This window comes from Neurospora hispaniola, assembly GCF_033458365.1.
Source record: "Neurospora hispaniola strain FGSC 10403 chromosome Unknown B0T23scaffold_4, whole genome shotgun sequence".
Taxonomy (NCBI): domain Eukaryota; kingdom Fungi; phylum Ascomycota; class Sordariomycetes; order Sordariales; family Sordariaceae; genus Neurospora; species Neurospora hispaniola.
This window is the reverse complement of record NW_026944409.1, coordinates 130031-142928: the sequence shown is the minus strand read 5'-3', so window position 1 is coordinate 142928 and position 12898 is coordinate 130031.

The window sequence follows — 12898 nt, the reverse complement described above, 5'->3', positions numbered from 1 at the left end:
TTAGTAAAAGAAATATATAATATTATAACCGTCCTAGCGGAGCTATAATAGGATTTAATTCTACTATTAAACCCTTAGGAAATAGTAAAGGTAAAGGAGGATTTCTACCTTCCCGTATATACGAATATCCTATTCAAAATCCCCCCTTCCTTAATATTAAAATTTATAACCCTACTTATCGTAATAGAATTAGCCGAATCGCCTCTAACCCCTACCCCCCCGATTAAAATTTTTTAAATAATATTCAATAGCGTTTACTCTACTCTAATACCCTCCGTAGAACTAATATTACTACAACCCCTAAAATTATTAGAGGAAATAAAAAGCGAATCCGCCATTCCTAAACCAATTATCCTACTAGAATATAAAGAATTCTAATTAATATTCGAAGCTTCGATTACACCCCTACCCTAATATAATCGATTAGAATATTATATTAATTTAATCGAAGGGGAATTAACGCCTTAAGGACCGATCTATATATTAAATATTAAGGAATTAGAAATATTATATAAATAATTAATAAAAATACTTTAAAAGGGGTAAATTCGTCCTTTTATTAACCTAACGAATATTCTTATTATCTTTGTACTAAAAAAGGGTAAAAAATTAAAACTCTATATTAATTTTAAAATGTTAAATAAGGTTATAAAGAAGAATCGGATAGTATTACCCCTTATTTAGGAAATTCTAAATCGGTTATCGTCGGTTAAAATCTTTATAAAATTAAATTTAAAAAATATATATTATAAGATTCAGATTCGAGAGGGAAATAAAGAGAAGATAGCGTTTTATATAAAATATAGGCACTATAAATTTTTAATTATATTAATAAGATTAGCGAACGTACTAGCGACTTTTTAAATATATATTAATAATATATTAATAGGGCTAATAAATACTATATATATTATTTACTTTAATAATATCCTAATTTATAGTAAAAACGAAGAAAACTATATTAATTATATTAAGGAAGTCCTTTAATAATTATAAAATTATAACTTTTATATAAACTTAGGCAAATACGAATTTTATATAAAGCGAATATCGTTCCTAGGATATATTATTTCCCTAGAAGGCGTAGCGATAAATCTAGAAAAAGTAGTAATAATCGTAGAATAGGAGGCTCTAACGAATATTTATAATATTTAAATTTTTTTAAAGTTTATAAAATTCTATCGATACTTTGTAATATTATATTCCAAAGTAATTATACCCTTAATAAAATTATTAAAAGAGGATAAACGGAAGCCGTTCGAATTTATAAAGGAAGTGGAAGAAATATTTACGGAATTTAAAAAACTATTCTAGGAAGCTCCTATATTGTACTACTTCGACCTAATATTATAAATTTAAATAGAAATAGATATATTAGACTTTATAATCGGGGTAATTCTTATACAACTATATAGTAATAAATAATACCTAGTAATTTTTTTTTCGAAAAAGAAATTGTTAAAAGAAATTAAATAAGGAAGTTAGGGATAGAAAGCTATTAACGGTCGTAGGAATACTAAAGGTATAGAGGTAATACTTATTATATATAAATAAACCGTTCCTAATAATTACAAATTATTTAAACTTATAGTATTTTCGAAAAAAGAAACGGGTTAATGTAAGGTAAAATTAATAGGCGTTAAAATTAATAGTATATAACTTTAGAATTGAATATTATCTAGGAAAATTAAATTTAGCGGATAAATTATTGAGGAAGCTGCAATTATAAAGAAAAGAATAGGAAATAGGGAGTGATTACTTATTAATAAAAGTTATTGAAGGGGGTAAAGAAAAGGGTCGGGCAATAAAGGAGAGTCGAGTAGTAAGGGTACTAATACAATGGATAATCTTAATTGGAAAGGAAATTTAAAGGATAATAGTAAAAGAAAAGGAATAGTAATAAAATATAAACGAAATAGAAGAAAGTTAGGTATTAGAGGACAAAGGAATTGAATTGCGAGAGGAAAAATAGAATTCGTAGGGGGAGGGTAAATTAAATAGGGAAGGGAGGAAATGAAAAGAAATTAAAAGTAATAGTAGAAAGGATAGGGTAGTAAAAAAAAGGGTAAAGTTTGTAAGCGAAGCTACTGTTAAATTAAAGAAGAAGGACGAAAGTATTGTTATAGGAAATATAGGCGGGTATATAGTAGTAGCGAAGGTATAGAAGGATAAAGAATAATTACTATTATTAGGATAATAATTATTAGAGGCGTAGAAGGAAGATTTATTTATTATTGAAAAAATATAGAAGAATAGCGAAGGGAAAAGATGGGCGAAAAATTGGAAAATAGAGGAAGATAGAACTCTATAGTATTAATACTAAATCTATATCCTAGAATAAATACGGGCTGAATTACTCTATACCTATTATAATATAATAATAATTAAATACCTAGACTAAAGGAAAATATTAAAGTATATTAATTAATTCTATTACTAACCTACTATTACAACCGATATTGAATTATATATCTGCGAATATTTAATGTACTAGAAGGTTAAATTTCGTAATTACCGATTATATAAATTATTAAAATCGTTACTTATCCCTACTATTCTTTAATAAAATATTTTGTATAATTTTATTATTAAAGTACTAAAATTATTCGACCCCGTATTTAATCGGACTTATAATGCAATTCTTATTATTATTGATTACTTTATTAAATACGCCTTATATATTCCTATACAAAAAATAATTAATGTTCGGCAATTTATATTCCTCTTTTAGCGAAATGTTTTCTAATAATTTAACTTCCTGAATTCTATTATATTAGACCGAAATAGCCTTTTTACAAACTAATTTTAAAAAATTTATTATAAATTCCTAAATATCTGTAAATATTTTAGTATAATCTAATATTTTTAAATGGATAAATAAATAGAGAAGTAAAATTAGAATTTAGAATTATACTTCCGAATCTTCTATAATATAAAATAAATCGATTAGGCCGAAAAAATTATATTAGTATAATAAATGTACAATAATCATTTTTATGCCGTTATTAAAAAGTCCCCTTCGGAATTACTCTTCGGATATTATCCTTGGGGATTAGTGGACCCGGAGCGAGGGCGGAGGATAATCCTTCTAATAATAACTATTGATCGGATTAACGAACTACTTCGCGGATAATTAAAAATTGTAGCGGCCTTAAAGGTTATTAACTAAAAGTATGTAAAATAGTATAATAAAATTCGGAAGCTAAAGGAGTTTAACGTCGGAAGCTAGGTTTTATTTAATACGAAGTATATTAAATAATATTGCCTAAACGTTAAATTAGTAAATAAATTTTTAGGACTTTTCTAAATTACTAAAATTATTAGAAAAAAGAAGATGGTATACCGATTCGTACTCCCCGTATATTACTAGATTTACCTAATATTCCCTATTATTCTATTAGAGCCGTACTATAGGGATCCCGCTATAGTAATATTGTAAAAGGAAATTATAAATATTGAAGAGAATAATATTTAGTACGAAATTAAAATGATTATAAAATATCGTAGATCCGGCTGCTAATGTTAATTCTAAATTAAATAGAAAGAGTATCCGAACGATAAAAATTCATAGGTTTTATAAAAGGATATAAATTACTTAGACCTTTTTAAGGAATATAAAGTTAAAGAAATATAGCAGTAGCGTATTAATAGTGGACTAACTACTAAGTTAATAAGGGTTAGTTAAATAGTAGGAAGAGAATAATAATTATTAAAAAATCCAAAACAAAAATGTAAAATATAAATGTAAAACGTAAAACGCAAATGTAAAATACAAATATAAAACGCAAAATGCAAAATATAAAATATAAAATGTAAATGTAAAATGCAAAACGTAAATGTAAAACACGGATATAAGATGTAAAATGTAAATGTAAAACGTAGATGTAAAATGTAAAACGTAAACGTAAAATGCAAATGCGAAATGTAAATGTAAAATGCAAATATAAAATGTAAAATATAAATACAAAACGCAAATATAAAATACAAATGTAAAACGTAAATGTAAGACGCAAATATAAAATATAAATGTAAAAATGTAAAATGCAAATGCAAAACGCAAATGTAAAATGTAAAATAAAAACGCTAAATAAGATAAGAAATAGGAAGGGAAGGTAATTTAATTTAATGTAGAATACTAATAAAGCGCTAAGTAGAATATAACCCGTATTTTCTATTATTGCCCCAAATGAAAAAATCCTCGGTAGTGTCCGTTATTATTAATATAAAATTAAAATTTATAACTTTAAAAGGAATATTCCCGCGCGCTACTACGCCTATTAATAATATTTATAAATATTATTTTATATTATCTATTTATAGTCCTTCCTTGCGAATTCTAATAATTTATTTAATTTCCTATTTATAAATACTAATCTCCTATTAACCGTCTAATACTAAGGACCCCAACTGCGATTAGGGGAGGGGGTAATACGAATAAAAAAGTTCGGCGTAGAAATATTTATAGGAGAACCGCCATTACTGATAATAAGACTATTAATAGGGGCCACCGGATTAATATTAATATTAATATCGCTAATATTGTAATAGCCAAATTTTGAATAACTTTTATAATTGAAATTCTTAATTTGGAATATATTAAGTAATGTTGTAGGGAGATTATTATTAATAAAGCGCACCTATATTGCAGTCTAAAATGTTACTGTAGATTATTGTAACCGCTATAAAAAGAAAGTAGGTAAGGGGCTATTAGTATCGGTAAAGTATATAATTTTAGCTACTATATCCTATATATTATTCTAGAGATTACGAATACTGTAAGGGACTTTGAGTATATAGCGGCGTAGTGATAGCGAATATTACGATTTTTCGTTGAACTCTAGAAGGAGAAGACGTTAGTAAAAAAAAAAAAAAAAAAAAAAAAAAAAAAAAAAAAAAAAAAAAAAATAGGAGAAGTAATAAGGGGATAATAGCGTACTTTTAATTTAGTAAGTGTACGTACCAATTAAATGGAATATTTCGTGTAAGTTTAAAGTTAGGGTATTAATAAATGCCTAAACTAAAGTAATATTATATTCTAAGTAAGTAAAAGGGCGGATATTACTAGAGGATAAGAAAGGAATAGTTAATTAAAAGTTAATTATAGGCGTAAAGTAAAAGGAAAGAAAAGACGGAACGAAAAAGAAAAAAATAGGAAGGATAAACGAATATACTAATTAGGTTTATAAAAGAAATAGGAATTAATATATAAATATATAATAAAGATATATATATTTATAGTGTAGGGTAGTTTAAGTAAAGGGGTAAGCGAAGTGGCTGCGAAATTAAGGGAGGGGGTAATGGATATAATTATAAAAATAAGAATAGGAAGAAGAAAAAAGGAAAAGCGAAGAAGGTAGGCGGAAGGGATATTATATAAATAAGGGAGGAAGTCCCTATATAAATATAAATTGAAATAAGTAAGTATAATTTAAAGCGGGTAAGTATAAAGTAACGTAGGGTAAGTAGAATGTTAAATAATTATATAAGTAATAGAAGGGGGTAAATAGAAAAATAAAACGAGGGTGATAGTTAAAAAAGGAAGGATAGGACGAATAAGTAATAGGGTAATTATAAAAAAGTAAAAGAGAAAAGCGGAAAATAGGAAGGTATGTAATTCGAATAGTAATAAAGAGAATAGAGGAAAGTAATTAAGAATTATATTATTAAAATAGAGGGAATAATATAAGGAATAAAGTAAGGGTAATAAAAAGGTAATTAGGAAGGAATAATATAAATAAAGGAGGTTCGTAGAGGAAATAATATATAGAGTTAAAAAGTAGAGGAAGGAAACGAAAATCCTAAAAACGGAACCTATAAGGAGGGGGATTATATTTAAATATTATAATAAATTGTAATTATTTATTAATATTTTTAAATTCGATATAGTACTCTTTAATAGGTAAAATAAAATTCACTACCTTGTATACCTATAGAATAACAATCTTAGTAATAATTAAGAACCCGGCTAATTTTTTAAATCTAATACTAATTTTATATCCGTATTAGAATTTATAAGAATAAATATTATAATACTAATATTCTAGTAGGCAATACGCTAATACTTTAAATCTAATACTAGTTTCGTATCCGTATTAGAATTTATAAAAATAAATATTATAATACTAATATTCTAATGGATAGTACGCTAATACTTTAAATTTAATACTAATTTCGTATCCGTATTAAAATTCATAAGAATAAGCATTACAATACCGATATTCTAGCAGGCGGCTTCGTATTTATATTTAGAACTCATAAGAATAAATATTATAATACTGATATTCTAGCGGGCGGTTCGCTGCATTTAGAATTTATAAGAATAAATATTATAATATTAATATTTTAATAGCCGGCTTCGTATCTATATTTAGAACTCGTAAAAATAGATATTATAATACCGATATTCTAGCGGGCGGCTCGCTATATTAGGGGCTTATAAGAATAAATATTATAATACTAATATTCTAACGGCCAACTTCGTATTTGTATTTAGAATTTAGGAGAATAGATATTACAATACCGATATTCTAGCGGGCAATTTCGTATCTATATTTGGAATTTAGGAAAAGGGATATTATAAGGTTAATATTCTAACGGGCGGCTCGCTGATAGCGAAGCGGCTATAATATCCGGGATATAGCGTTGGCGGTTATTACGAGTAATAGTTCATCCGAATTAAGGAGCGAAGATATTGTACCCTTATTAGCAATGTAATTTAATAATACTATAATAGTACAATATTAATACTTTCTATTATTTAATTGGGATTTATTACGAATTGCGAAGGTTTTGAGGATAGAATTTATAAGGGGGGGGGTTGTATTAGGAGGCTTAAAATTCGTATACGGAAGTACTTTAATGGCTATTACTCCCCTTCGTTAATTAATGTAGGGGATTACTAATAATAACGCCTATATTGGGTCGGGTTCGCGGGAAGGATAATCCGGTACCGCGCCGAAGCGTTAAATTAATATAGGGCTCTATAATATTTGTTAATGGATAAATAGAGTTTATATAGGTATAAAAGAGGTTTAACGGAGTATAATTTATTATAGTCGGTAACTATTAATACATCTTTGGATTAACCCCTAACTTACCGTCCCCTACGTATGGCCACGACCGTAGTCACCTCAGCCTACCTTTTGCCTACGTTCCTGACATCTCCCTTCAAAATATCCAGAATCTTTTAGTAGGAGGATTACAAATTTACCAAATAGAAGGGTAAAGAATTCTAATAGCTAAAAGCCTTCCTAAGAATTATTAAGTATTACTAAATTTAAATCAAAGATTTTAGTACTATCGCTCAACCCTTATACGCCCTACTTAAAAAAAATATTAAATAGCAATAAATTAAGAATAAACAATTTACTTTAGAATACTTATAATACAAAATTTTATTTACTCCTTATCTTATACCTATTATTTATAATAATACCCGCTATAATAAGATTTTCCTTATAGTAGACGCATTATTAATCGACTAGGGAGCGGTCCTTAAATAAATTAGCTTAAATAACTAATGCTACCCTTATTAATTTAAAAGTAGTATTTAGTTAAATACCGAGAAAAGATATAATACTATTAAACGAGAACTTCGAAGGCTACTTTATACTTTAAAATAGCTAAAATACTATTTATTCAATACCTACTTTATTATTAAAACTAATATGTAGGTTATAGTATATTAATTAAATAGTATAGCGTCTAATATCCTAATAGTAATAATTATATATTAAATTACTTAAATCCGACTATTTAATTTCAAAATTAAATATATTCCTAGGAAAAAGAATATCGTTACTAATAGCCTTTTTCGTATACCTCTTTCAGTAATAAATCAGTAGGATAAAATTAATAAAAAAGATATTAATAATTATATAGATTAATAAATCTATATAATTAAATTAAACGGAATATTAGACTAAGGGAAGAAAACCTAGGAACCTTTAAAGGGTCGTTAGATTTATAACTTTTAAAAAATTATTAAATACCTTCAAACGCTAGAATTACTTATTAATTTAATTACTAAATAAGAATAATAATACTTTAAAATAGAAGCTTTAAGGTTCTTCTTCTAAGAAGAAGCCTTATAATTACAATTTATATATACTAATTAAGCGCTATATAGACTTATAAATAATAATATTAATCGCAATATCATTTTCCGCAAATATTATAATAAAGTTGGTTATAAAGGAAAAGAAGCAACTTACCGTCGTATTACCAACTTCTATTAGTAGAAGGGTATTTATTCCTACGTAGAAACCCGTATTAGGTCTTACCCAGATGATTAAAAATAAAATCCTAAACGGTTTATTAATACCTTTTAATATACTAATTTATTATTATAACTATTTTATAAATAAATATTGGATATCCAATACATATTAGGCAAGGACGGAAAAAGGATAGGGATTATTAAAGCGCAAAATAATTTCACTAGTTATATTAAAATAGATATCCTTCCTATAGTAAATTCGAAATATATTATTCGTTTTATTAAGGTATAAATCATTTATTAATAGGGCCTTCCGTTATTAATTATTATTAACGGCGGATTAGAATTCCGTAAAAATTGTAAAGAATTATTAAAGAAATTCAATATTCCTTTTATTAGGATCTTACTATATAATTCTAAAGTAAATAGGGTGAATAAAGCTAAATATTTCCTAATTACCATAATATTAATAAAAATTATAGGTAGTATAGGATTTAATTAGAAACCCTAACTACCCTATATCTTATTTATAAATTAGATTATAATCTAGGGAAACTATAGTTTTACTCCCTTTTATTTCAATTATAAATATAATTCTATTTTACTAATTAAACTTAATTTACCTTCCTAAAAAATTATATAATAAGGTAATATATAGGATAATAAATTACCCGAAGCCCGGTTCGATTTAATATTTACTAAAACCCGTTTACTTTAAAATAGTAAATATAAATTTACCCTTACAGCCGAGCGAATTTCTACGACACGGCAGAAGGCCGTAAAATACTGCAATATAATAAATAAAGGAAAGATTAGACCTAATATTACAAAACTACAAGTAGAGGATCTAATATTAATTTATAATTATATTCGACGAATTAATATAAACTCAGTCCGAAAATTTACTTATTATTAATTTAGCTTATTTCGTATTAAAAAGATTATTTCCAAATACAAATACCTTTTAAAAACCTTAGACGGCATTAATATTACAAACCCTTACCCAGCTAAGAAAATTAAAAAATACTTTTTATATAATAATATATAGCTAGAACTAAATTATAATATAATTAAATAGGAAATACTTCCTTTATTATACCCGAAGGAGACTTTAGAAGAATTTATAATTAATAAAAATACTATTAAAAAAACTATAGATTATATAATTAATTAAAATAGTAAAAGGAAAATATATTAAATAATATAATAGAATAATAGGAAATTTAAAATTATTTTACTTAAAGAGAAGTTTAAAGATTGGAAACTAATATATAGGTTAGGAAGTAAGGAATTTTAATTAGTTTATTATTTTATACAAAAAGAACCGAATAGATATTATTATTCTTTTCGAAGGGAAGAGAAAGATAAAAAAGATTATATATTATTACAATATTAAAAAACATTCCCTATAGACTTTATTTACTATCTCCCTATATACTATTAAATTTACTTTATTCCTAATTAGTAATATACAAGAAATTAAAAAAATTAAAACGTTTAAAGACGTTTGGAATAACTACCCCTATTACCCCTAGAGAAAAAATTTTTTTTTTTTTACGTATTTCCCACACTAGAATTCCCGTCCCAAAATACTATATAAATGTATTAATTACTTTATCGACTTTTATATACTAGAGGAATCCAACCTTAAACCTCTAATATATAATTCCCTTTCCTATTAAAAATATTTAACCTAAAGCCCAATTTTACCCCTAAAGAATAGTCTAATATAAAATTGTAAAAAAGGAATATTAATTATAGTCCAAACCTCCCGATTACTATACTATCTAACCTTAAATTTACTAAAATTACCTACTTTAGAAATAAGCTCTAAAGAAATAGAGTTTATAGTATATTCTTTGGCTATTTTGCAATACTATATACAATTACTACAAATACTATCTTTAAAGCTAAATAATAGAAGTAAATAATATTCTATAAAAGGATTTATAATTGTAATCTATTTAAATTCATTAGAAGTACCGTAGAATATTAATATATATTCTTTTTAGTATATCGAAATATAGTAACTATATTATAGCGAAGTATTAGTATTTAAAGAAGAAAATTAGTAGAGAATTAATTAAGTAAACGGAAATATATACTTTTTACTAAAGATTTAAATAATTAGCGCTTTTAACTGTTTATTTTATTGAATTATATAATGGGTATAGTAATTAAAAGGCCAACCACCCTTAACATTAACCCAAATTAAATTTAATATTATATTAGAGGAAACTATTATTTATTTAATTTAATTTAGAAATTATCCTTTAGCTCTAAAATTATTAAATATTTATAAAAACGCTTCCTAATAATTAGAGAATCCTTATAAAAAAATAAAATACAACGCTTCAAGAGGGTAGAATATAATATAAACTCTTAAATAAGCGATAGCTAATTTTATACCCTTTATTAACGTATAAGCTCCCTAAATAGCGTCTATAAGTAAAGGTCCTAACCTAATCTATTACTAAATTCGTAAATAGAGAAATTTATAAATTTTAGGACGGTTATTATATTAAATTTAATAAGAAACAAAATAGGGATAAATTAGCTTAGAAATATTATTATACTACAGCCGATAAATATTATTTTTATAAACGTTCTAACGAATATTAATTAATTAATTAACAATAGCGGGAGGAAGAAATTATATAGGATTTATATATCTTTAAAACTAATTAGAACTATAAATAAATATTTTAATAATAAATATTTAATATAGAAAAAAGAAAATTAATAGAACAATAGGGAATTAATTAGAAAAGGAAGGAAATAAAAAGGGAAACCCGACCGAGGGAAACAAGTTCTTATACCCTAATAGTAAATTATTATTAATATTTAATCTATTATTTACTATTCTAAGAGAAGGTAATTATTTAGAGAAAATTTACTGCTCTAAGTAATTATTAAAATTACTATAATCGTTAGAAAAAGAAGAGATAAAAAATTCCTACTACCTTAAACCTTTATAATTTACCGCCTTTACCGCTTAAATACTCGCTTTAAAAGAAAGGATAAATCGATTCTATTAAAGGTAAATACTACGAAGTTAAATATTATACTATTAATTAAGCAAATAGTAACCTTAAAAAAATATTTTTAATATTTGAATTTAATAATTAAATAATTTACGAATTATCTATATAATACCCTCTTCCCCTAGCCTTTTCCCTACCTTCCTTTTTTTCTCCCTATAATAATAATATTAAGAAGCCTAAAAAACTTTTAAAACTTTTTTTTCTCTATTAAAGTAACCCTAATTTAATATAATTTATATCGTTAATTCTTTTACTATATATAATTCAATACGTTTTAAAATATTAAACATTAACCTTAGCTTTTTCTTCCTCTAATACCTATAAATTAATTATTCGCAATATTACTTTATTAATATATCTTCTAATAACCGTACTTCTTCCTACAATAAAACTTAAATTACCTTAAGTAATAATAATATAAATAGATCTAATAAAATTAAAAATAAAAAGCTTTAAATTACTTTAAACCTAATTAAAATAATAAAATTTAATAATACTAATAATAAACAACCCTAATAACTTATTCCTACTTATAGCCTTCAATTTTTATAAAGGTATAATAGAGTACTAATCCTCAACTAACTTAACAAACAGGTAATTACGCCATCATCAAACTTCTAATTTAAATAAATTTAAGAAACTTTCAAAATAATATTCAATTAGAATATTATTAATCAAATACTTCGATTAAATACTAATACTACGCCCGAACTATTAAAGACCGTATTCTAAAGCTTTACTAATTAATACATTTAAAATTATTAGGGACCCTTCCTTAACTTATTAAAAATGATTAATAAATAGCTAAATATTATAAGAATAAATTAACTATATAATTGGATACTAAAGTATAATAATAAACGTAGGGTTTATAAAATATATTTTAACCCCCCTCGAAATCCAAAGTCAAAAAATAGGCATATACCTTTCAACTATCCCCAACTAAGCAATACTTAATTAAATTAGCACTTTAATTTTAACTTACCTTATAACAAACTAAATACTAATAAATTATTTAATAAACTCTTTTATTCTAAATTATAATTTAATTAAGTAAGCGCTTTTCTACCAAATAAGAATAGGTTTTATAATTAAAAACAATTTATAGTACGCTTAACTAACCTTTAATATAGTATTAATAAATATACTTTTACCTATACTAATAATCTAATTACCCTACTTCTATAAGTAATCAAAAAGGGGTTAAGAATAATCTTTATATTAAATAAATATATTCAATTAAATAATACTAATAAAACTTTAAAATATATAATTAATTTAAGCAATATTAAATTACCTATAAGGGAAAAAAGGTTTTAGGTAATCCTTATATACCTATAAAATATATATTTCTCAGTAGCTATCTTTAATTAATTAGCAGGCTAATAGGACTATTATAATTCTAATCTATATAATTCTATACTAAAGAATATAAAGTCAACCTTAGTTTTATTATTTTAAAAATTTAGTATTTAGGGGGTAATAAAGTCTAACCTAAATTTTTTTATTTATTAAATCGACTTCGTTACTTAAAAATCCGACTAGATTTATAAATTAATAGTAGTAGAAGCTATACGAATAAGATTAATAGAATATAATCCAAATTTTTAAATACTTATACCTAAAATTTAAAAAT